The sequence below is a fragment of the Cavia porcellus genome, unplaced genomic scaffold (genome assembly GCF_034190915.1).
Source record: "Cavia porcellus strain 051 isolate PalLab524CR breed Dunkin Hartley unplaced genomic scaffold, mCavPor4.1 scaffold_10, whole genome shotgun sequence".
Taxonomy (NCBI): Eukaryota; Metazoa; Chordata; class Mammalia; order Rodentia; family Caviidae; genus Cavia; species Cavia porcellus.
Window position 1 is genome coordinate 16,644,776 of NW_026947493.1, and position 22,678 is coordinate 16,667,453.

The window sequence follows — 22,678 nt, forward strand, 5'->3', positions numbered from 1 at the left end:
TTCTTTTCTCCACATTTACCACCTTCCCCAATGGTCCTTAATATTACCCGGGTTACAAAATATTGTCTGTCATTCTGGACTTTTGACTGAAAGAGTGAGACACAAAATTCCCACATTATTTCAGTAGATTATCGTAAAGTGATTGCCTCCATACCTTTAAGCAAGATTGCTCTTCTAATGCAGCGCTTTCTAAAGCAAGTTTCCAGGAGCACAGCACCACCTGGAAACTGTTGGAGATATAAATTCTCCAGGTCCACTTCAAGTTTACTGAATCAGAAACCCTGGGATGTGGCCCAGTAACTAGCATTTTAACAAGCTCTCCAGGTGATTATGATGCTGCTCAAGTTTCAGAAATACAGCTTTCATAGAACCTAAAACTAAAATAGTGGTTGAGGTGCCCCCATTGTTTATTAAACTGATGATTAGTAGTCTTAGAATTTGGGCCTTGGAAGTTTCTGTGACTCAGTCTCTTTCCCTTAAAAATAGGGGCAACTCTTTAATCATAGATCATGCTGAAGAGTTAAAGAGAGCATATTTAAGTCATCTAAACACCGTCAGGTTTTTAGGCTTCTGTGACAGTCAAGCAAAACCAGGGATAGTAGACAAAGTTAGTGTGAGTGACCAACATATATCAATTACAATATTGTGGTTTCAGACCCTCTGTCAGATGTTCTTGATCTGGAGCCACTATGTCAGTGTCTCAAAATCTGTCAACCCACTCTCCATAGGTGGACACTGGGCTCTTCCATAGAGCATTATGATTCCTGACCATTTGATAAACATCATCCACATTTTCATGATATCTCTCATAAGGTCAACAGGCAGAACTGAGGGAGAAAGCTGATGGTTTTTGGTCATATCTCCACTTCCAGCCTGTTGTCAATGCACAAAAGTATCTCATATGGTTGCTCAAATTGTAAAAGTTCCTATTATCAGGCTACGTGTCTCCATCTTGTATAAGAGGACACCATAAAAATCTTGTTTTGCTTTAAAAATAAAAGCTAAAAAATGGATATCATTATGAGTAGAGGAGCTGTGGCATCCTTAATTTCCTCCTAAGCTTCTCTTTGTCCTTTCCCTTCTCCTATCTTACTCCTTCTCCCCCAGTGAGGAGAAAAGCCCTAAAAGCCAGTCAGAATCTCAGAACAGAGGGCAAAGGCAGTATTAAGATCAGTTCCCTTTTTTTTCAGATTTTCCTTCTCTTCATATTCCTAGTCTATAGGCAATTAAAAATTTTTTCCATAGAACTGAATATTGAAACTCAGTGACATTAATAAGCAACATTTACTCAGGTCATCTCATCTCGTTAGTTGGGTTACCCATTCTTATATTCCAGTCTATCCACCAAGGTTAAGACTTTGCCTGTTAGGTTATATTTCCACTACTGTGACTATACATGGTAAGACAAATAAAGATGTTGAGAAGATCTTTGAGTCCTCTTAACTTACCCTTCATTTCAGAGAAGAATAAAATCAATTACTGATAGAAAAAAACCATACATACATCCTTCTGAATGAAATCATCTTGAAACATATATGGGGATCTAGTACTTGGTCCTTTCTGTAAGAATCTCCTAATTTACAGACATGGCTGGTAGCAGTTTATTTCATCCTGGAGACTACAGGTCCCCAAAAAGGAATGCCAACGCTGCAAGGGGCCCTAACACAAAGCCAATTGTCTCCTCCTCCTCTTTCCGCCAGTCTTGGCAAAATCAAGTCCTGGACTTGTTGAAGAAGGTGATTCATCTCTGTATGGAAAGAATGCCAAAATCAACTGTACAAAAGATTTCTTTCTTCACGTTCTTAATTTCTGAGGACCTTATAGTCACTTAATGTAATGCAAGTAATTAGGACCTTCCAAATTTGACAGACAGTTGGTTAATAATGGAAGAGAACATTTCTCTGGACTTCTTACTAGCAGATTTCAAAGGCGTCCAATAAACTGATTGACAGAAGACCTAATTCTTGGTGAAATAAGACACACAGGCTCTGGATACCTTCAGACAGCAGTTTTGCACTGGTGATCCCACTTTTCTAATTTTTTCCTTGCTTTGTAGACCCATCAGGAACTTGTTTATGGTTCTCCATCTGCTTTATCCTCTCACATACAAACCTTTCCTTCCCATTCTTCATGTCAAGGGCTGACCAAAACTTTCTTAGAGAACTGTAACTAAGGATAGATCATGATGCCAAAATTATAAATTTCAGAAATAAATATAAGTTAAGCACTTTGAAATGTGATAGTTAATAGCTCAATTTTATTTTGAGAAACTAGCATATTCTTAAATGAGTTCCAACTATTTTGACATTTCAATTTTAAAAGTACTATTAATGATTCATTTATACATAGTCTCAGGACTCAATAGGCCAAAAGAAACAAAAGGTGCATTGTGTGCTTTGCTTTATGTGATTACACTAAATCTTGCAATCAGGAATCACTCTTATATGTTTTCTTTATTACAAGATTTAGTATTAGAAAAAAATGAGAGCATGTACAGTACCTCTTCCAAGAACATAAGGCATGACAGCAAAGGCAACAAAATGGGGCAATACCAAATATTTAATCATCCTTAGATATGCACACAGGGTAAGAAAACACATGACACTCAGTCTATCACTCTTTTGCTTTTCATCCGAAGTGAATATTACTAACCAGTCATAGCACTCTTCATGACTAATCCCAGAGAGCTGATCTATAACATTTCTTGTTATATTAGCCCTAACAATTACCAATGCCTACTGGAATTGGCACAAAATTATTTGCCATCCTAAACTTTGTGACAGGCCTACCAAAATTTGTAGAATTAATGGCTGTTATTTTGGTTCAAGTTTCTTATGCAATGCAAAGAAAAATAAAGCAAAGCAAAACAATACAGCTATAGTAATTCAAATACTGGATGCTTCCAAGAAGAATCCCATAATTCAAAACTGAACTCTTAATTTTTCTTGATGTATTATAAATCTGCTGCAGACCACACACACACACACTGTGTGTAGCTAACTGTGGACATATAAGCATAGGGAGAAGTTGACATCTCAAACATTTACAGACCAGTAGAGTTGATTCAGATAGCTACATGCTGAAATGTTTTCTTTTCTTACTAACTTAAAAAAGTATATATGAAATCTGCTCACTGTACTGAAGATAGAAGAATGACTTTAATACAATAAGCTATACTTTTTAATTAAAGGAACATTACATATATGGTAAATCAAAAAGAAAAACCATTACATTAATGTGCAGTTTTCCATAGCCTATGTTCTAAAAACTAAATGCTGTATTTGGCAGGGGCCTCAAAATTGATCATGTTCTTATTAGTATTGAAGGCAACAATCCTACTTTATACAACTGTAAACATAATGCAACAAGAAACCAAAGCCTGAAATATGAAATTTAAAAATGTATTTTCAAATAAAAATTTACTAAAATATATTATGGAAAAAATACAAGTAGCTTCAATTGAACATTACTCAAGTCAATGTTTTAGTTTATAAAATTAAAAATATCATTTATGCAAAAGCTTAAGCACACTATTGAGGAAAGGTATTTATTTCATTTAGAAATCAATAAATGTAATTTACTAAAAGTATGGTATCTGCAATATTCTTCTTTATAAAGGATATGTTAGAGTTTTGAAATTATACAGGATATGTTAGAGTTCTTATGTTCCATATATTGTAACAACATATCATTTGTATGCATATAAAAAACTCGAAGGGCCATGCACTTCACAATGATGGCACTAAATGATTAGTCTTCAAATAAGGAAACATTTGCTTTTTTCCTTTTTTTTTCTTTTTTTTGTCTTTTTCCCTTTTTTATTGGTACCAGGGATCGAACTCACGACCACCTGCTTATAAGGCAGGTGCTTTTGCCGCTGAGCTAAATCCCCAGCCCCTAACATTTTCTTAATAATGAATAAAACCACACACTTTAACATTTATATTTGATAGAGAGAGAGAACACTAGCTACCTCATATTTTATACCACATAAAGTATTTCAAAATCTTACCTCAAACACAGCATTCTAAAAGAATACAGACAGCATCAATTTAAAAAAAAAATTTAATAAAGCAAGGGTCTATAAATGGACATACTGATTATACCAAAAAATGATAAAGAAAACATATTCATAGTTCCTTCAAAGTATATGTTAGAACATATTTAATATAATGTTGCTTTATGGGCTGGAGTTTAGCTCAGTGGCACAAGCACCTGCCTGGCAAGCATGAGGTTGTAAGTTCAATCCTTGGTACCAAAAAAAAAATTTATATATATAACTTTAAATAATACACTCCTGTCTTTCTGAGGATCCACTTGAGTCAACAGCTTGTTCACAAACATCTGAGATGAGCGGGCAGGCCAGGAAGAGCCTGACAGATTCCGACAGAACTGCGGAGAAGTTACAAGGAGCTAGGCTGGCCAGCTGCACCCTCCTCGGCAAAGGCACTTTCAGAGACAACTCATTGTCTGGCACAGATCCTGTCCACAGGATTGAAAGACTTCCCTGGAACTGTATCTCAGCCTGGCATTAGCACCCTCCTGCACAAAGCGCCTTGGTTTCACTCCGTGGACTAGTTCTTTCCCACACGTGGTGAAATCTGACTCTCCTGGATGCCAGGCTCCCCTGGCCTTCCCTGAGGTCCAGAGCTTGCTGGGTGACTTCCTTCTCTTTTCTTCCACCGGGGCTCATGTCTTCAGAAGGGTTGCTGTTAGAGACTTGCAAAAGAATGGGACAGGTCTGAGGGGCTCTTTATCTAAATTTCTCTTGTGCTCATTTAGACTTGTGAATTTTGAGTAGTAAATTTGAAATTTTTAAAACAATAAATTTAATGTTAATGTTATTATATTTTATATTTATATTTATATTTATATTTTATATTTATATTTTTTATGTTATTATATTTTCAAACAAAGTTAGCCAGATGTAATGGTGCATGCATATTTGTAATCCCAGCACTCGGAAGACTGAGGCAGGACTGCTATAAGTTTAAGGCCAGCCTGGTCTGCATAGTGAGGTCAAGGCCAGTGTGAACTAGATAGCAAAACCTGGTCTCAAAAAAAATTATTTTTTAAAAAAAGCAAAATGGAGTGTTAACAAAGTGTAAATGACTAAGTTTTCAAATGCATTTTTTTAGTTTGTAGCATATATGCTTCTAAAGATGGCTGGCACTTCTGGGGTAGTTTGTGTTTCCTATAATCTGGGGGCTTCTTTGGGCTCAGAATTACTCTAAGTTAATATACATCCTTTCATCAGCCTGCAGTTATTTTCTTCTTTAAAATGAGGATATAGCTCAGCAGCATGGCACCTGCCTGGCAAGCGCAATGTCCTAGTTAGGTTTCTGGTGCTAAAATAAAATACAATACAAAAAAATAAAATAAAATGAATGTTTCTTTAAAGGTATCTTTTGGGAATTTGACATACTTTCTGATAGAGTCTTATTCTTTGGAATGGAAAAATTAACATCCTTATCTTATTTTGCAATTGAGAAAAAATTTTTTATCTCAACTTTGTCATTATTTGCTATTCAGACATCTTCTTCAGGAATTTGAATTGGAAACTATACGATTTCATTGTCTCAAGCCAAGTGAACATACTTCACCAGTCACACACATTTGAAAAGTGGCAGAGCTATGTAAAGAGATATATTGGGGCTCTGTAACTGTAGTTTTCAAGCTACTTTTTAAAAAAATTGTAACTCCAGTCAAAATGCTATTTTGAAACCATGACTTAGGACATATATGTAAAGGAATGTGTATGTGCATGTATGTGCACACAAGCTCCCAGCTTTTTAAATGAAACAAATGTTTCAAAACATGTGATACACTTTAATTCTTGGTATCCTGGTATTTTTTACTTAAAACTTCTTATTGATTATGACTTAGCATGTTGAATCAAGGGCCGCTCAGTGTAGATAACAAAATTTGAAAAGTTATAAACTTAGCTCTAAAGAGATCAGTCAACAAATAAGTTTACCATAGTAACCTCTTTACAGTGGGCGCATTTTTTCTTTCCAACTTCATTAGTAGTAGAGGATCAACAGAACAAATCTGTTCTACAGCTCTCAGGTGCATGTGGAGCTTGCTAAATGTAAATTCTGGTTCAGCAGGTCTGAGCTAACGTCCTGGATTCTGCATTTCTACCAATCTTGGGGTGGGGAGGATGCTACTGGTCTATAGACAGCACACTAAGGAATAAGGGGATTGAATTCAGTCCAAGCAGAAAGCAAGGAACTTCACAGGACATGCCCCTGCCTTACAGCTAATGCTACCAAAGCAAAAAGTTTGTCCCTGTGAGCCAGTCCACAGGACACAGACAGCACACAGAGCAGCAAAGAAAGATAAGTGGATGCTTCAATGCTTGCACCCTAAGAATTCTCCCTTCCATGACTTTTACCCTAATTTGTTTCTCTACAACCTACCCCTGCCCAAAGCAGTACGAGCAATGATACCCTGTTTTCGAAAGCTTGGGAGCCACTTCGAGATAGACTGCCCACAAATGTAGACAAGTGGAACATTAGGCAAAGCAGGAACAGGTTACATAAAACCAGCACAGGAGGATGCCAACAAACAAGAGTGTGAAATATTTATGAACACTTTATTTAAGGGACTTGTTAAACTGTGAAACTCGCCTGTCAGGGTGGATGGCACGCATGTGACAGAAGGCAGTCCACTAATTCAAAGTGTGGTTTTCATACTTGTGATCTATATAATCAGATTCTCAATCTAGGAAGTGTTGGGGCACTAATGGCAACTGTTCATAATACCATGCTGGGTTTCTGTACTTTCCTCCAGAATTCGGAGTGTGCCATGTATTGATACAGTAAAAATGTACTTCGTTTCGAAGCTGTCTTTTATGTCACCATTTCATGTACATAACTGGAGGGAAGAGGAAGATGTTGCTCACCATTATCCTCAGGCATGTAATTGGCATGTATCTGGTGCCAGATGAATGATCAAAAAAGAATGAACTGATGAACATAATTTTAATATTAAATGTTAAGTCTTAGCATACAATTTATTAGCTGGTTTTCCATGGCAATATTTGCTTTCCTGAGCTAAGTAGCAACTTCTTAAAAAATACAGAAATAGGGGCTGGGGATTTAGCTCAGCGGCATAAGCACCTGCCTTGCAAGCAGGCAGTCGTGAGTTCGATCCCTGGTACTGATAAAAAGGAAAAAGACAAAAAAAAAATATATAGAAATAAAAAGTGGCTTTTTTCAATTTGCATCGTTCCATACTGCCGATGAAGACAGTCAAGAAAAAGGAGAAGATGGGCTGGGGAGGGTGGGGGAGAGGAAAGGAGAGAAACTTCTTGATTTCCATGTGGGGTTCCTCCCACCCCATGACGACTACGGTCAAAGCAGGTGGCAATTATAACTGATAAGAAATTTTGGGGAAAGAGGGGCTGATATTTGGAAATAAGGTTTAAGGCAGTGGCTTTTGGTGGGGATGACTTTGGCAACATCTTAGATATCGCTGATTGTCATACATGAAGCTAGAATGGGGTCAATGACAATAACATCCAGATGAGTAAAGCCCAAGGATGCTACTAACCTTCCTACGATGTACAGAGCAACTTACATAACAAAAAACTATCTGCTCCTTCTTAACAGTGCCAGAACTGAGAAATCTTACTTCAAGAGAATGAAAGGGCATGAAAGAAGAAAAGAACAGATGCCATCAGGTGACCAATTTCACTCACCAAAGACCGCTTGGCTACTCCCATGAAAGGTAAGGTCTTAGTGACTATGGGAGAGACATGGTGCGGCTTGGAGACTGTGGGAGATCCTATTTCAATGGCTCCTTCCTGAGCAGGTCTTCAACCAAATGCTGGTATGGTCAGCTCCACTGTTCCAAATAAATGTAATTTGTATCTTGTGGGTACCCAACAAAACTCACAGGATATTAACAATCTGTGTGTGAGCACGGGACTTACACACCTCATGGCATGGTAATGCCGATGACAAGAACGGCTGAAGCAGAGGAAATGTTGCTGTTGCCCTGACTGCATCAGTGTCCACTGCCTTGTCTTCTGACTGCCAACAGCTGCCTTCTTTTACCTGGAGGCTTTACTGTTGGTTATCAAGTTGTAGCTCCAAGATGTCAGGGAATCAGCTGCCTCTGGAGGCAATCCTCACCCAGTCCCTGATAGGTTTTGGTGAATGTGCAGCCACTCCCTTGCTGCTCACTGGACAACTATGAGCCACGTGTCCTAAGCTGTCTCCCAGAATTCCTGGTATAACTGGGTTCCAGGTCCCACAGTAAGAACTGGTTTGGTCATGCCTGCATTGTTGGCTGAAGCGCCTTCTCTGGCTCACTTTCCCACTCTCCTATTAGTGTCATCTTCGCCTCCTTCTAAAAATAACTTACACTTGAAGTTTCACTGAAGGGCTTGGTTCTGGGGTACCTAGACTAACAGGCAAGTCTTTTAGAGGGATGTTGGGCTGGCATCACTTGCTTCACAGGTGACTCTTCTATAAGAAAGGGTCCATAGGATCTTTTCCTCAGGAGGGCCCCAGGATTGCTAGAAACTCCCTGATTTTTCCATCTCAGTGTCCTTCCTTCCTGCACATGAGATGCCTTTTGAGCCCCCAGGCTCTTGTCCCACTTCTTCCAGACCATCAGAAATACACTTCAGGTACATTCCATTTTTTTCCTTTGAGAGACTAAGCAAACCACAATTTTCTTTCCTTCCAGGATGGCAAGGATCAAGTGACTCGGGAATACAAGCATAATCCCCAAGTAGTCACCAATGTCCCTACAGTAAAATTTGTACAAGAACTCTGAGAAGTAACAATACTTGACTCAAACTGGACCTTGTTATAGAGTTGGGAAGAAGCAAAGATGAAGAGCAATGGTTGCCATGGTTCAATGAAACTTTAATGAATTAACAATGGGATTTAAAACTGCCACACAGCAAATACAAAATAATTATTTTAAACACTGCAAAAGAGTGAAAAGAAATGAATTGTAACACCCCCTCAGGATGATGTCTAATCATTCCTCTTCCATGTAATGGGAATCCTAAGCCACTAAACATCTTTTAAAAAAACAAAACAAATAAACAAAAAAAGCAAGGCCACAGAAAGCTTGGATCTGTGAACATTGCCACAATGGCTCTATGTCCAAGGAGATCCTCACTTCACAAAAAGGAAATTTTAAAAGCTAATTCACTTGACATTTGCCTTAGAATGTTGTCCAGGCACAAAGTTGAGCCTGTCTACTAAGGAAGTCCTTACTGTCATACAAGTTAGAAGTGGGGCTGCCACACTGGGGTCTGTTTAACAGTAAGCCATCTGTACGAAGTCTTCTTAGAAATCATCTGTTTGTGGATTTTTGCTTGGTTTCCTCTTTATGAAGAACATCCACTTTGGGTCCTGAAATCTTGCTGACCTAGTGAGAAGAGAAAATCTTCTATCTTAGTTCTGATATGAGTGATTTTTTTCCTAAGAGAAAAGAACAGCTGAGCTTTTCTGCAGGACAACCTATTCCCTTATTTATAATGCAGGACAGGAGGGCCTTGTAAGTGTATATTCTGGTTCATCTGAGGACACTCAGTTGTTCATTTTAAAATTAGATTCATCCTAATTATATGAAAACAGCCTACATGTGGCTGGCCAAAACATCAGGAAAGCATTATTCAGTGCCTACCTGCCAGCCCTGCCTGCTAGACACTACTGAACTTCTTTAACATAGCCCCTGCCCTCTTGGCACTTAAAATCTAGAAGAACAAAATATCTCATTGATAAATATGAACCTTGAACACTGAACAGTGAAATTTTAAAATACATATATATGTATTATATAGAATATACATATATTATATATATGTATTATATGACATATATATTATATGACTAAATATATAATATTACCTAAGGGGTGAGGGATGCTGTCACTGAAATGGCATGTATCAGCAAATCACAATCAGAATTTCTATACTGATTCTAATTAATCAGGGCAATATTTTTGGAACTCTTGAAATTACATGGAAACTTTAATTGTTTTGTTGTATCTGTTTTGCTTGTTTTTTGTGTTGAGGACTGAACCTCAGAGCCATGCACTCTGCATGTGCTAAGCAAATGCTTTACTGGGGCTTCAACCCCAGCCTTATTATGTCATTTTATACAAGGGACTTGTATATGTAGCTTCCAGGAGGTTCCAGGAATTGTTTCCCCCCAAACCAAGGATACTGGGAGATAACTGTATTTACACTCATTCATCACAGTATATATTATACTGTAAAAAATTATAAACATTCTTTTTTATAGGAGTTATTTCAACATTCAGATAGTTCTGAAACTAAATCCTAGGGCACTATTTTCTCTCATGCTCTGAGCCCTAAAATTTGCATATCATATCAAATTTTTTCTATTGCATAGATTCACTGACTGAAGCTCAAAGAAGCTAAATAACGTAAGAGAGACCATAGCTAGGGTCAAAAGGCAAAGTCAAGCATTCAACTCAATCTGCCTTTCAATGACTATGGATATCCATCTTCCTTATCCATACTCTACACCCTACTCCCTCTCTCTCCAGTGTCTTGAGTAGCAATAATTCAAAACCCATATCCTACTCCCAGCTCTCTCCCTCCCACAATACACCAGGCCTATAAGGGAAAGGGGCTTTTCCCTCCATGCTTTGTGATATTAAAATAGTGCTCCACTGAAGGCTGTACTGTGGGAAACCCTGAATTTAGAACTCCAGTCACGAACCAGAAACACACTGTGCATTGACAGCATTATTTCTCTCCCAATTTGGAGTATCAAGAATTAGCTGGAGCTATACTTAATATTGCAAATTTAAATTTTCAACAATATTCAAACTATTTTACAAAAAGAGATCTATGAAGAAGATAGACTAAACTTTTTTTTTCACTATGCAGTTCAGGTTGGCTTGAGCTCACTTTATAACTCAGGCTGGTCTCAAACTTGCAATGATCCTCCTGCCTCAGCCTCCTGAGTGTTGGGATTACAGGCATGCACCACCACCACCAGCTGATAGCGTGAGCTTTAATATAAAGACATGCTATTATATATCTTCAACATACTTATCATTAATCATGTAATAATGTAAAATAAATGTGCCCTTTTTGTTTCTTTTTTTCATTATTCTGGGGAATGAACCTAGGGTTTTGTCCATTTTGTGTAAGTGCTCTATCACTGAACTGTATCTCCAGCCCTCCTTACTTGTTAGAATAAGACATTTTAATAAAAATTAGGTGATAGGGTTTTCAGAAGGGTAAGATATGCATAGTTAGAAGAAAAGGGCTTTTTTTTCTTATCATTTGCCTTATGTTTATTGTTCATGTTTCATATATATATATATATATATATTTAAAAATTTTAAAATATATTTATATATATATGGATAGATAGATATATTTAAAAATTTTTTTCTCATACCGGGGATCAAACTTGAGACCTTGTGCTTGCCAGGTAGGTGCTTACACCACTGAGCTAAATCTCTAGCCCCTCCTATATTTTCTTAATGGGAGGCATTTCTATAGCCTAGCTAGAAAACAAGCAAATATCTTTTCTCGCCAACAGAGAAGCACCTCATTTGAGAAAGCAATTATAGCATAAATACTAGAATAAATACTAGGATGTCTGATATTTTTAATCAAGGTATCTTGTGATGAATCATTTCAACACTCTAAAAGTTCTTAAAAATTATTCCAAGAAAATGGCTTCGGTACCTCTGTCCACATACCAAAAGTCAGCTCTGGCCTCTGTTCCTTAATACCTCTATTAATTAATAAGTTTTTTTAAAAAGGGAACTAAAATGTACAATGTTTTAATATTTTACATTGATTAAATATTAACAGTATTTGAATATACTTGGTAAAATATAGCACTGAAGTTAAACTCATTGGCTGCTTTTTATCTTTTCACAGGCAAATTTCAGGACTCCTTTCAGAGGCTGTGTGGCTCACATTGTATTTTCATGGGACAGTGCTGAGATATCAGGGATAGAAAGTTATAACCCTGGGGGTAGGGATTTAGCTCAGCGGCATAAGCACCTGCCTTGCAAGCAGGCGGTCATGAGTTCAATCCCCGGTACCGATAAAAAAGAAAAAAAAAGAAAGAAAGTTATAACCCACAACTTGTTTTTATAAATAAAGCTTGATTGGTACACTGCTATTTCTATTAATTTACCTATTTTTTATGGTTGCATTCTCACTACAATGGCAGATCTGAGGTTTCAACAGAGATCATATGCCTTAAAAAGTTGAAAATTATTATATGGCCTGCTTCAGAAATGTTTGTCAACTCCTCAGTTAAAAATAATTGTGGTTATCTAATGTATCTATAATTATCAATTCATGACTAAGGGAATTAAAGTTTGGACAGACCACGATAGATGTTGTTTGAAATATGTTTATCCTCATTCAGGTGGTATTTCCACAGTGCCATCTATTCATTCATTCATTCGTATTTTCCATCATCTCTAATCTTGCTCATGAAAGAAATAAAATGCCAATTAGCAAGAAAAATCAACATTTAATGCTAAATAGTAGATTCCAACACAACCATGTCAGTGTAATTTCAACACAGTCGTGTAGTAGCTTTTGTCAGACATGAGTATTGCAGGCATGCACATACAGTAGCAGAGAAACCCATACAATATGAATAGGCTGAGAGATGGTCTTTAAGCTTCATCTAAACACTTTTAAGGGAATACATCATTTAATGTTTTTAAATTAAACTTTAAATTCCCCAAATATTTTACCGGCCTGCTAAAAATACTCATTATTGGAATTAAATTATGGGGGGAAAGCCACATGTTGGAGAAAGTGAAATGTGTTCCCAAAGACATGACAACATGTGACTACTTCAGCTTCAGCAGCCATGCATTGCTCTGGGTCTCTATCTGGGCTCCACCACCAAACTCCCTTTCATTCAAGACCTATTCCGGAGACGTCTTTTTTTTTAATGGGATGTTAGAGACTCTTCATTGCCTTTATGCTATCAAGTGCAGCCCATATCCCTTATTGCCCAGTAAAGTCCTCATAATCTAGTGGTGCCTTTCAGCTCTGCTCCAACAGCCTTGTTCATTGTCCTGTACATATAGCCTGGGCTCCTTGCAGTTCTTCAAATGTTTTGCATGTTGATACCCACTTAGAAAGTTTGTGTCTTGTGTTTTTTCTGCCTAGAACCTTCCTCAACCCTAACTGTAATAATAACTACTGTACACAGTACTTACTATATCATAGAGGCTATCGATATTGTAATTGCCTGTTAAATATTAATACCACCGCCACTGTGAACAGTTAATATTTAGGAGTGCTAGACTGTACACCAGGTATAATTATTTCATTTAGTCTTCACACAGTGTAATAAAAAACAGCCATACAATGAAGTCAAGTGAAGGCACAATATAAGCCATATATTTTCACTACATGATTCTAGTTCTTAACCTCTATCTTACTGGTTCAAGGTGGGGATGGTTTTGCCTCCCAGTCTGGAGACATTTTTGATTGCCACAACTAGCACTACTGGCATCTAGTGGGTAGAAGCCAGTGATACTGCTAAACATCCTACAGTATAAAGGACAGTTCTCCACAGCAAATATTTATGTGGCCTAAAATGCCAATAATGCAGAAATACAGAGGAATTATCTGGTCCAAAATGCCAACATGTAGTTCCTACTGTTGAGAAATACTGCTCTATACTAAATTACCTGTCCCAGGAGACTCTTGAGAATTTAGCAAAAATTTTCAATTGTTTGCTATTGTGTCTTGATACCTACCATAGTACCTGGAACCTAACAGATTCCCAGTGTATTTATGATGGATGGATGAATGAATAGATGAACAGATAGGTAAATAGATGGACAGGCTCCAGGAGAAAACCAAAAGGTTTGGCTTTTGTTGAAATTTTGATGAAGAGAAATCAGAACAAATATTATTAATTAATAGTAAAAATGTACGTAGAGCATTTTTCAGAACACACGGTTTGCCTTATGTTTATGAAACTACACAGTGTGTGATCAAATTACTAAGTAAAACGTATAGGATTTTTTTCTACAATGCCTCAAAAAGATAAGATGACTTTGAAATCCCTTATAAGTACATGTATAAAGTTCCCCTGGTTCCTTTTTTAAAAGAAAAATAATACAAGAGTATACAATGCTATGCTTTACCCTGTTGTACATATAATTGAGACATGACTACAACACTATTCTAGATCTTTAGATATCAAAAGGGCAGCAGAAGTTACAATGAAATCTACAAACAGAAACAGTCACAAAAATAAACTATCCTTAGCTTACATAAAGTGATAGTCTAAATATTAGAAATAAAGTTAAACAAAGATATGATTACAGCACTATTAAATCAAAACAACTCAGTGGCATTTGCTGCACAGAAACTGTTAGTTTTCTTCTTAATGGAAAGGCAAAAGGGTTCCACTATAAGGCTAGCTACCACTCCTTCAAATTATCACTTATTATAAAATGTGGTAGAAAGTTAAATGCTCCTCAATGAATTGTTCCTCATATCCCCTTAAAGCAAACTTTAGATACAAAGTTCTTTTCTACTCCCCTCTCCTCCTCTTCCTCCATCTTCCCCCCACCTCTGAAGATGTAGGAAGGTGATGAAATAACTTTTGCTATCGATGTCTCCCTTCTTAGACATTCATAATATATGTCAGTATAAAAATGGAGTCTGAAGGTTTTGCATAAATTATTAAATTCAGGATTTTCCAAGCATAACTGAGAATAGAATAAAATAAACAAATAATGAAATAAGATGAGTCTCTGTGAACATATTCAGTTATAAGAGAAGAAACTGAATACGATAATAGGATTTGTGACTTGGGACATTATAGTGACTGACTTTCATCACCATGGTTTGGAAGGCAGGGACAAGTGGTGTCTCTGTCACTGTATGTGAGACCATGACATGCACTTTTCACACAGACAGATTCTACATGTATGGACATACAGGTTGGTCAGACATTTATGCACATAGGAGAGAAATGTGATAAAAAGATGCCAAAGCCCAGGAATACTATGATGTTATCATCAATCATTATTTTTTGAGCCACTGTTCTGGGTAGACATTAGTGCAACATAGGAAAACAAAATTCTAAGAGAGACAAATAATAAATGTCACAAGAGTTAGAATACAGAATGGTTCTCAAATGCCATACATTATGACATAAGCCATACTTTACTGTGATATTCACCATACATCATGACATGAAAACCTGGTCTAACTTCTTAGTTCTCCTCAGGGCAAATCCTCCTGTGCCTCAAAGGCTAAGTAAGTGTATTCTCAATGAAAGAGGACAGACCGGCTTAATCTGCATTCCTTTGCCCATGTTTTTGCTTTAGTGAGCTTACCACTCAGGACTATTTGATAAATCTATACATTCTTCATCATAGAAGATAACCATGATTCCCTGAAGGTTCTATTTTAGACCTAGGAACTTGAATGAGTAACTTAATTTAAATCAATCCTTTTCTAATTATCATACGTGCTTCTCTAGTCCACTCTTAAAATATATACATTCATGCATATATTTTTTGTATGTCTATGATAAAGAGCAATCTGTGAGCAACTTTTTTAAAAAGCAGGATTAAGAAAAATAAAAATTAGAGTAAAACATATAAGTCAAGATGGTACTATCACTCTAATACATAAACTAGGAGCTGCCTCAGTGGTGAATTGGGCCATGAATTTGTCTTTCAGTTTTCTGTCCCTAAACATATCTACTAAATCCCATTTAATTTGGGAGAAACACTGATTGGCAGGCAGTTCAAGTTTATATTTTTTGGCCAAAGATTCAACTGCAGGTATTTGGGGTTGTTAAGAATAGATCCACATACTGTTATTCTGAGGCAAAAGACATGACCATTTTTATAGAGGACATCTGTGTTCATTGGAAAACATTTTCCAGGGAGTACCTTGTTAGAGGGGTCTGGTTGTCAACAAAGAAGCTAACAGTATGATCCCAAATGAGGCCCTTCTGATTTGCTGTTTGGAAAAGATACCCGAATGCAAAGAAAGATTAGTTCCTCACACAATAAAAATAGTACTGCACAAAAAAAGCTGCAAGCAGAGAAAGTCTCCAAAGTTCCTTGAAACTAGAACAGTAGGAACTAAGAAACATTAGCATTGAATGTAGAATATCACCCTACCTGTCACTTGGCCAGCTTCTGGAGAGGACAACATAGAAGTATATTACTTGTGATTCAGTGACCTGGATATCTGCTTCCCCACCCCCACTTGCTTAAGTGTTAATAATTCACTAATAGGTCTGGGAACTAAAAGTACACAATAAACATTCTTAATCAGAAACTCATTAGCCTAAATTGGGTGCAGTGGTGCATGCCTATGATCCCATCTGCTCTGAAGGCTGAGGCAGGAGGATTGCAAGTTCAAGGCCAGCAATTTAGGTAATACCCTATTGCAAGATAAAAAGCAATCTGGGGATGTAGCTCACTTGTAGAGTACCCCTGGGTTATACATTCAGTAAGGAAAAAAAAAACCAACAAAACAACCTAACTCATTAGCCTAAACATATTCAACTTAGATACAAGACAATCTTAGGTAAATCCTACTGGAATTTACACTATGCCTAGACTACAGAAGCCATATAACAACCACCTCTTGGAAATAAAATGACTATTTCAGAAACTCCAATAAGCATTTCACTTGCATCACAGTGGAGTATTTCACAGTCTTACTTTAATCTATGAATATTGTCTCATATGTCACTGGCTGTTTACTGAATTACAAAGTGCCTAACAGATCAGGCACATGGTAAGCATACAAATATCTATAGAGTGAATGAGAAATCAAGTCAAAACATCAAAATAACCTTAAAGCAAGGAGTTAACTTTCTTATATTGCTCAACCAAATATGACACTAGCACAAGCTCTTCTAGCAAAACAGTCAGCAGGATCAGGACTCATGATGCAATCCAGGCAGCGCACATACACTTCGACCAAAACCAAGTTTACAGATGGCACTCAGTACCAGCACAGAGGGAAAAGAAAAGCACTTTCCTCCTTCCCCTGCTATCAGTTCTTCCAATAAGAGTCTCACCTGCACTCATGTTCCAGCCTCTGGCACTGGGGTGTCAAGGATGAGTTAACCCACATGCAATCCTTCATAACAACCTGGAGGTCAGGACAGAAATGGAAACAGATTGTCCTGCAAGATCACAGCTACACAGACTAAAGCCAAAGCATTGAAAGCACTTGTTCAGGGACATTTACGGCTCTGGGGTCATTTTCAAGTAAGTACCTGGCTGCCGAGCCTTCTTAGATTTCCTCAGTCAAAAGCCTGGTTGAGACACTGGACATTTGACAAAGTTAATTTAACAGACACATTAGCCATTCACTCTTCTAGGTTTTTTTTGAGCTCCATTTCTATACAGAGGACCATTATCATAATCTTTGCTTCTGAGCCACACTAGTAACTCAGGTATCCAGAAATAAACTCATCCTGGGTTTCTTTTCTTAATATGCCTTCTTCATTCCTTTTTCCTCTCGAAGACTAGCAAAAGACATGACCATGTAAAGAAGTTTACTTCACTTTCTGTAGAACTGAAGTTGAAGTACTGTCCATGACCTGATTTTGTATTGTACATGAATAAATATTAGCTTCCAGGCACCATGCAAGCTATCTACATATGTTATCTCATCTACAATGACAACTTTGCTACATGCCACCTCTAGATCTTTTTTCGCTTTTTTTTTATTAACTTGGCTACTACAAAGCTAAGAGCTAAATTAAATACTGGAAGGAGTAAGTACTTAGGATTGTTGCTTAATTCTCTTTCTCCATCTACATGATGATCTTTCTTCCTTTCCTATTTTAATAGTCTCATTATTTTGTGGGATTTTTACTATGCATTTTATTCAGACACATTTCTGAAAGTTGATTCTCCATAAACAAAACAAATTGCCCTAATTATCAGTTGTAATTTCCTTTCATTCCCAATTGGCAAGAATTTTCATGAATAATTCATTTGAAGATGACCTTTTGGGTATTACACTTTGGCCGCTTGAAAACCCAAATAACACAATATTTCCCACAATTGTATGGTACAGAATGTTTATGAAAGGACAAGCAGGAGGAACCGGAAGGAGTTGATTGACTTAACTTAAAACATAACTAACAGGTTACTTCTAAATCTGTCAACAAGGTCTATTGCTATCTTGTGTTGGATTCTGCCAGTCCCATCTTCCCCCACCCCAACCACCATATTTGCTGCCTAAACTATACCACCATGTCCCTTGATCACTTTTGGGCTGCCAAGGCCAGAGGACTGCCAAGACCTTCAGAGTGAAAAGTCATTGCTATCACCCAGTGATGTATGGTCTCTGGAATTTCCCTCAATACTGACAATGCCTCTGGAACACATAAAAATTTGCTTAAATTTAGGGAGTTGAATGTCAACATCTTTAGGGAATCAAGGTAGCATGTAAGATAAACTCCACTGCTGAGGAGTTCCCTGTACTCAAGACAACTACCCCTGGAAAAGCTTGTAGAAATAAATCTACAATGTTATTATACAAAAGGAGGAGCCAGCTGTTGCCAGAGGGAGAAACCCAGAGAGGCACCCACAGGAAGACTGAACCATACACCTGTGTATGTGTATGTTCATACACCCGTGGTGTATGTTCCAAGTGTGCACACACACCATGGATTCTGGCATACTCAAATGGCACCTACTGGGAATGCTTAGTCAGGCATTTGGGGAACAGAATGTTTGAGCACAGCCATTAACTGGCCCAACAAATATTCCACCGGTATCTGCTGTATGCCAAGTAATCTTCTAGATGCTCAGAAATCAAGAGTGAATGAGGCAGTCGAGACCCCAGTTTTTACGACTTCACATTCTAGAGGGAGAAGACAGGTTGCTAACAAGTAGCAAATGAAATGAACAATTTAGACTGCAAGTAAGACTACAAAGGAAACAAACAAAAAATCCAGTGTGACAATTCTGAAAAGACATAAGGAACTGCCTTCGCTGAAGCGGTCAGGGAAGGGCTTTCTAAGAAGGGGAGGTATAATCTTACAGTAGAATGAGCTAAAGAAACCAGTCACTTTTACTCTGATTTCCATCAAAAAACATGTGCTTACTCAAAGAAAAGGAATATGCAACCACTGCAGTACCCAGGGAAGGAAAGGAATCTTCAACTTTGTATATTAAGATTTTCAGAAATCACTTTTCCTCTAAAGATGCTGAAGCAAAAGGAAGTTGTCTTAATTCACCTCTAATTATAGCAGCATTTACTAAGAAGACACTAAAAAAGAGAGAAACGGAATATTTATTCTTTTTTTGTAACATCAGTTACTTTATATAACAATACTCCAGTGCCAACAGAATTACTTCAGAAAAAAACCAAAACAATTCTGTAGCTATGTTCGATATCATTTACTTTTCACTCACAAAATAAAGCCAAGTTCTATTTACTAGCAAATGTTTCCACTTCCAACATATGATAAAACTTTGAAATTAATTGGAAAGAAGTTTCCAGTAGGTTGGGGATCTGTTTAAGTTGCACAAATAATAAAGGGTTATTTACCAATCCCCACGTAAAACATCCTAAATACAATACTACTGAATTTCTTTAAGGGTCTATTAAAAGTCAACTGACATAAAAATATCCCCAACTCACCCACTACTCAAAAGACTTTGCATTGAAACACCTTTTTCATTGAAGTTTCTTAGCTTATGATTTCTTTCAGAATTACAAACGATTAAGCAGAAGTGAATCACTCACCACAAATATTCAGAATAAATCACGGAGCACATTCACTAAAATGCAATTTTTATTCCTTTGCAATAAATACATGCAATATATTATTACAGTGTAAATAAGCACACTAAACCAAGGCAAAAAATATACAGATATTGCTCAACAGATCTACATTATCTAATACACTTATTAAAATTGCTATACAAGAAATGCTTAATTTCTTTGACTTCAAAAGATGTCAATAAAAGATCTTGCCAATATATAAGCTCATAGGGACCCAGATGATCTACTTCTGAAGATCAATAACATGGTAAGAGGAAGATTTTATTTACAATGTAGGTACGGATTATGCATAGTATTTGTATTTTCACAAATTTTAAATGTGTGTGGAGACAGAAGGTAGAGAGGCTAGGCTTTTCAAAGGAAAAATCTTTTTGATGACTTTATGAATTGTTATGCTTCTAAATTTGTCATTTGAAGAAAATTACACATTTAGACTTAAAATGAAAACAAAACCAAAAAAAAAAAAAAAACCCATCATCCCCACAAACACGCCTTTTAAAAAACAAATCAGAAGATTTAGGAATTATGCCAATAATAATCCCACAAATGTCACTGGTGAATCCTTCTTCAAAATGACAAGCGAAGCTAAGAAGGGTGAAAGCCCCTAGACATAAAAACTCCAAGTTAGCCCTTTCAGAGAGACAGAACACAGCTGGCACAACTGGAACCACAAGCGACCCAGAGAAAGATGCATCGTCACGAGCAGCAAAGCAAAGGAGAGCGCGACTCTGGAGGCAGCGAAATCGCCACAGATTTCCCGAGGAGGCGGAGAGAAGCCGAGTCGCCAGGCGCCGGGCACAGCGCAAGCCAACAACATTCAGGATAATTCTTCTTTCCAAGCCTTCCAGTTCCGGGCCAGGACAGAAAGCGGAGCTAGGAGACCCACAGTCCCTTTAAACTGCCCCCACCCCACGCCTGCCAACCTTTTCCGAAGCCCCGTGTCACACAACTTCCTCATCATGGAAACTTCCACTTGGCTCCGCGCTGAGGATGCCAAACTCCATTTCACAAGGATCCTGTCAACAACTGTGCTTGGGGTTTTAGGAACACGGCCGCTCCGCCGATAGGAGCGGTCACCCAACTCCCCACTACCCACGCTGCGTTCCCTGCCTGCGGCCGCGCCGTATCCCAGCGCAGAGGGCGCCTCCCCTCCGACCCCGGCGCAGACGCCCCGCGGAGGCAGGTAGTGAGGCGACTGCCACCCGCGGACGCCCACGCCCGCCCGCGCGCCCGCCCGGAGCTCCGCCGCCCGCACCGCTGCGGGTCGTCGCGACGCCCGGTCCCGTCCTGCCCACCTCAGGACGGCGGCACCGCCGCCCCTGCCTGCCCCTCCCCCGGCTCCCTCCGCGCAGGGCTCCAGCCCAATTACCAGAGCGCTCGAGCCGGCTGCGTCGCGCGACTTCGCCTAGGAAGGTAGCCCGCGGGCGCTCGCCCGAGCCTGGGAGCAGAAGGTCTCCTCTCGCAGCGACTCACATTATTCATGCAAAGTTAATCCCCGCCGCGTCACGGCCGCCCGCCCGAGGCTGTGCGCCTTCCTTGGCCGAGCCCCGCAGTCTCCACCCTCCTCCGCCCCCTCCTCCCGGCGGCGGGGTCCCGGGAGCGCCGGCGACGGGGCGTCGCGCAAGTCCTCAGAAATGTCAACTCCACCAGCAAAGAGACGCAGCCGCAGCCGGGGCCGCGCCAGCCTCCGGCCTCGCCACTTTTATAGGCGCTTCTAAGAAGCGAGCGCGGCCGGGGCAGCGAGTCCCCGCCTCCCGGCCCCCCGCGTGCCGGCCGCTCCCCGCGCTGCTTACTCCGGGCCGGGGCGCCGGGCCCGCGCCGGCCGTGCGAACCGGTGACCTGGTTTCCCCTCCAGCCCTCTCGGCGGTCCGACTCCCGCGGCGGCGGTGGCGGCGGTGGCGGCAGCGGCCAGGAGCAGGCAAACTCGGCTCCGCCAGGGGCGCAGCGAGCAAATGGCCTCCTGGCCGCTCACCCCGCCGCCGCCGCCGCCCCGGGCTCCGGACGGCCGGTGCAGAAGCCCCAGCGCGGCTCCCGGGCCGCGCCCCGACGCGCTTTCGGAGCCCGACCCGCTGACCCCTGACCCACGAGCGACACTCTCGCCGCCCCCGGGCCGCCGCCTCCGCACCTGCCTCACCAGGTGCGGGCGCTCCCTCCTCCCGGTGCCTCCGGCCGGGAGAGCCCTTCCAGGGGTGGTGACGTTGCCCTGAGTTGGGTGGCCGCGCGTGCACCCACCCGACTGCAAGTGCGTGGAGGTCTGCGTTTGATCGTCATTGCTCTAGTTGGAGAAGAGGAAGGAGTGAGAGATGAGTGACAGGAAGAAGAGGGGGGCTCGCAGGAGCTCGGCCTCCTCAGCCGGCCGACCGGACTAGTGCGGCCCGTGCCACCACGCTCCTCCTTCCACCCCTAAACCACTTGTGGCGCGAGTCCGGACGACTCGGCGCTCTGGCTCTTCCAAGGCCTCCCGCGGGTGCGGCTGTCTGGCGGTAGTCTTGCCACACCACCACTGACCCAGGAATGGAGTTTGGAAAATGCCTTGCTTGCCCATCAGGGTGCACACAGTCACTCTTCCCACCCCATTCTGCCCATCCTGGGGTAGGTGTTTGTTGGGTTGAGACACTCCACGGGTATCTTTTAAAGAACGCACCACTATTTTCTCTTTGCTCTGGGAATCTACAAGTAAAATATTTTATAACCTTGAAAGGTTCCGTCCTGGCAAATATACAGCTCTAAAACGTCACCTACTCTGAGGCCTGAAAGCCAAGGGTTCAGCTTGTGAGAAAATAAAGCAGGCAACTTGCATTCTGAGCTGTAGTACTTGGAAAAGTATCCCACACCCAGACAGTTACATGCAGCCATAGTTGATTGCGTCGTAACTACTTCGACAAAGAT

The 22,678-nt window shown here is 39.9% G+C and overlaps 1 protein-coding gene across 21 annotated transcripts in view; it reads right to left on the reverse strand.

The window, feature by feature from the left end:
• Nucleotides 1-22,177, reverse strand: part of Thrb (thyroid hormone receptor beta) — a 367,382-nt gene extending 345,205 nt beyond the window's left edge. For 5 of the 21 annotated variants that reach the window (XM_063257029.1, XM_063257036.1, XM_063257035.1 and 2 more), the window contains exon 1: nucleotides 21,159-21,298. The gene's annotated coding sequence lies outside the window, so the exon portion shown is untranslated. Of the gene's footprint in view, nucleotides 1-20,712; nucleotides 20,859-21,158; nucleotides 21,395-21,582; nucleotides 21,708-21,914 lie in introns of those variants that run through there. The other 16 variants (XM_063257032.1, XM_063257017.1, XM_063257027.1 and 13 more) reach the window with 10 other exon arrangements.
• Nucleotides 22,178-22,678: the final 501 nt, after the last annotated feature.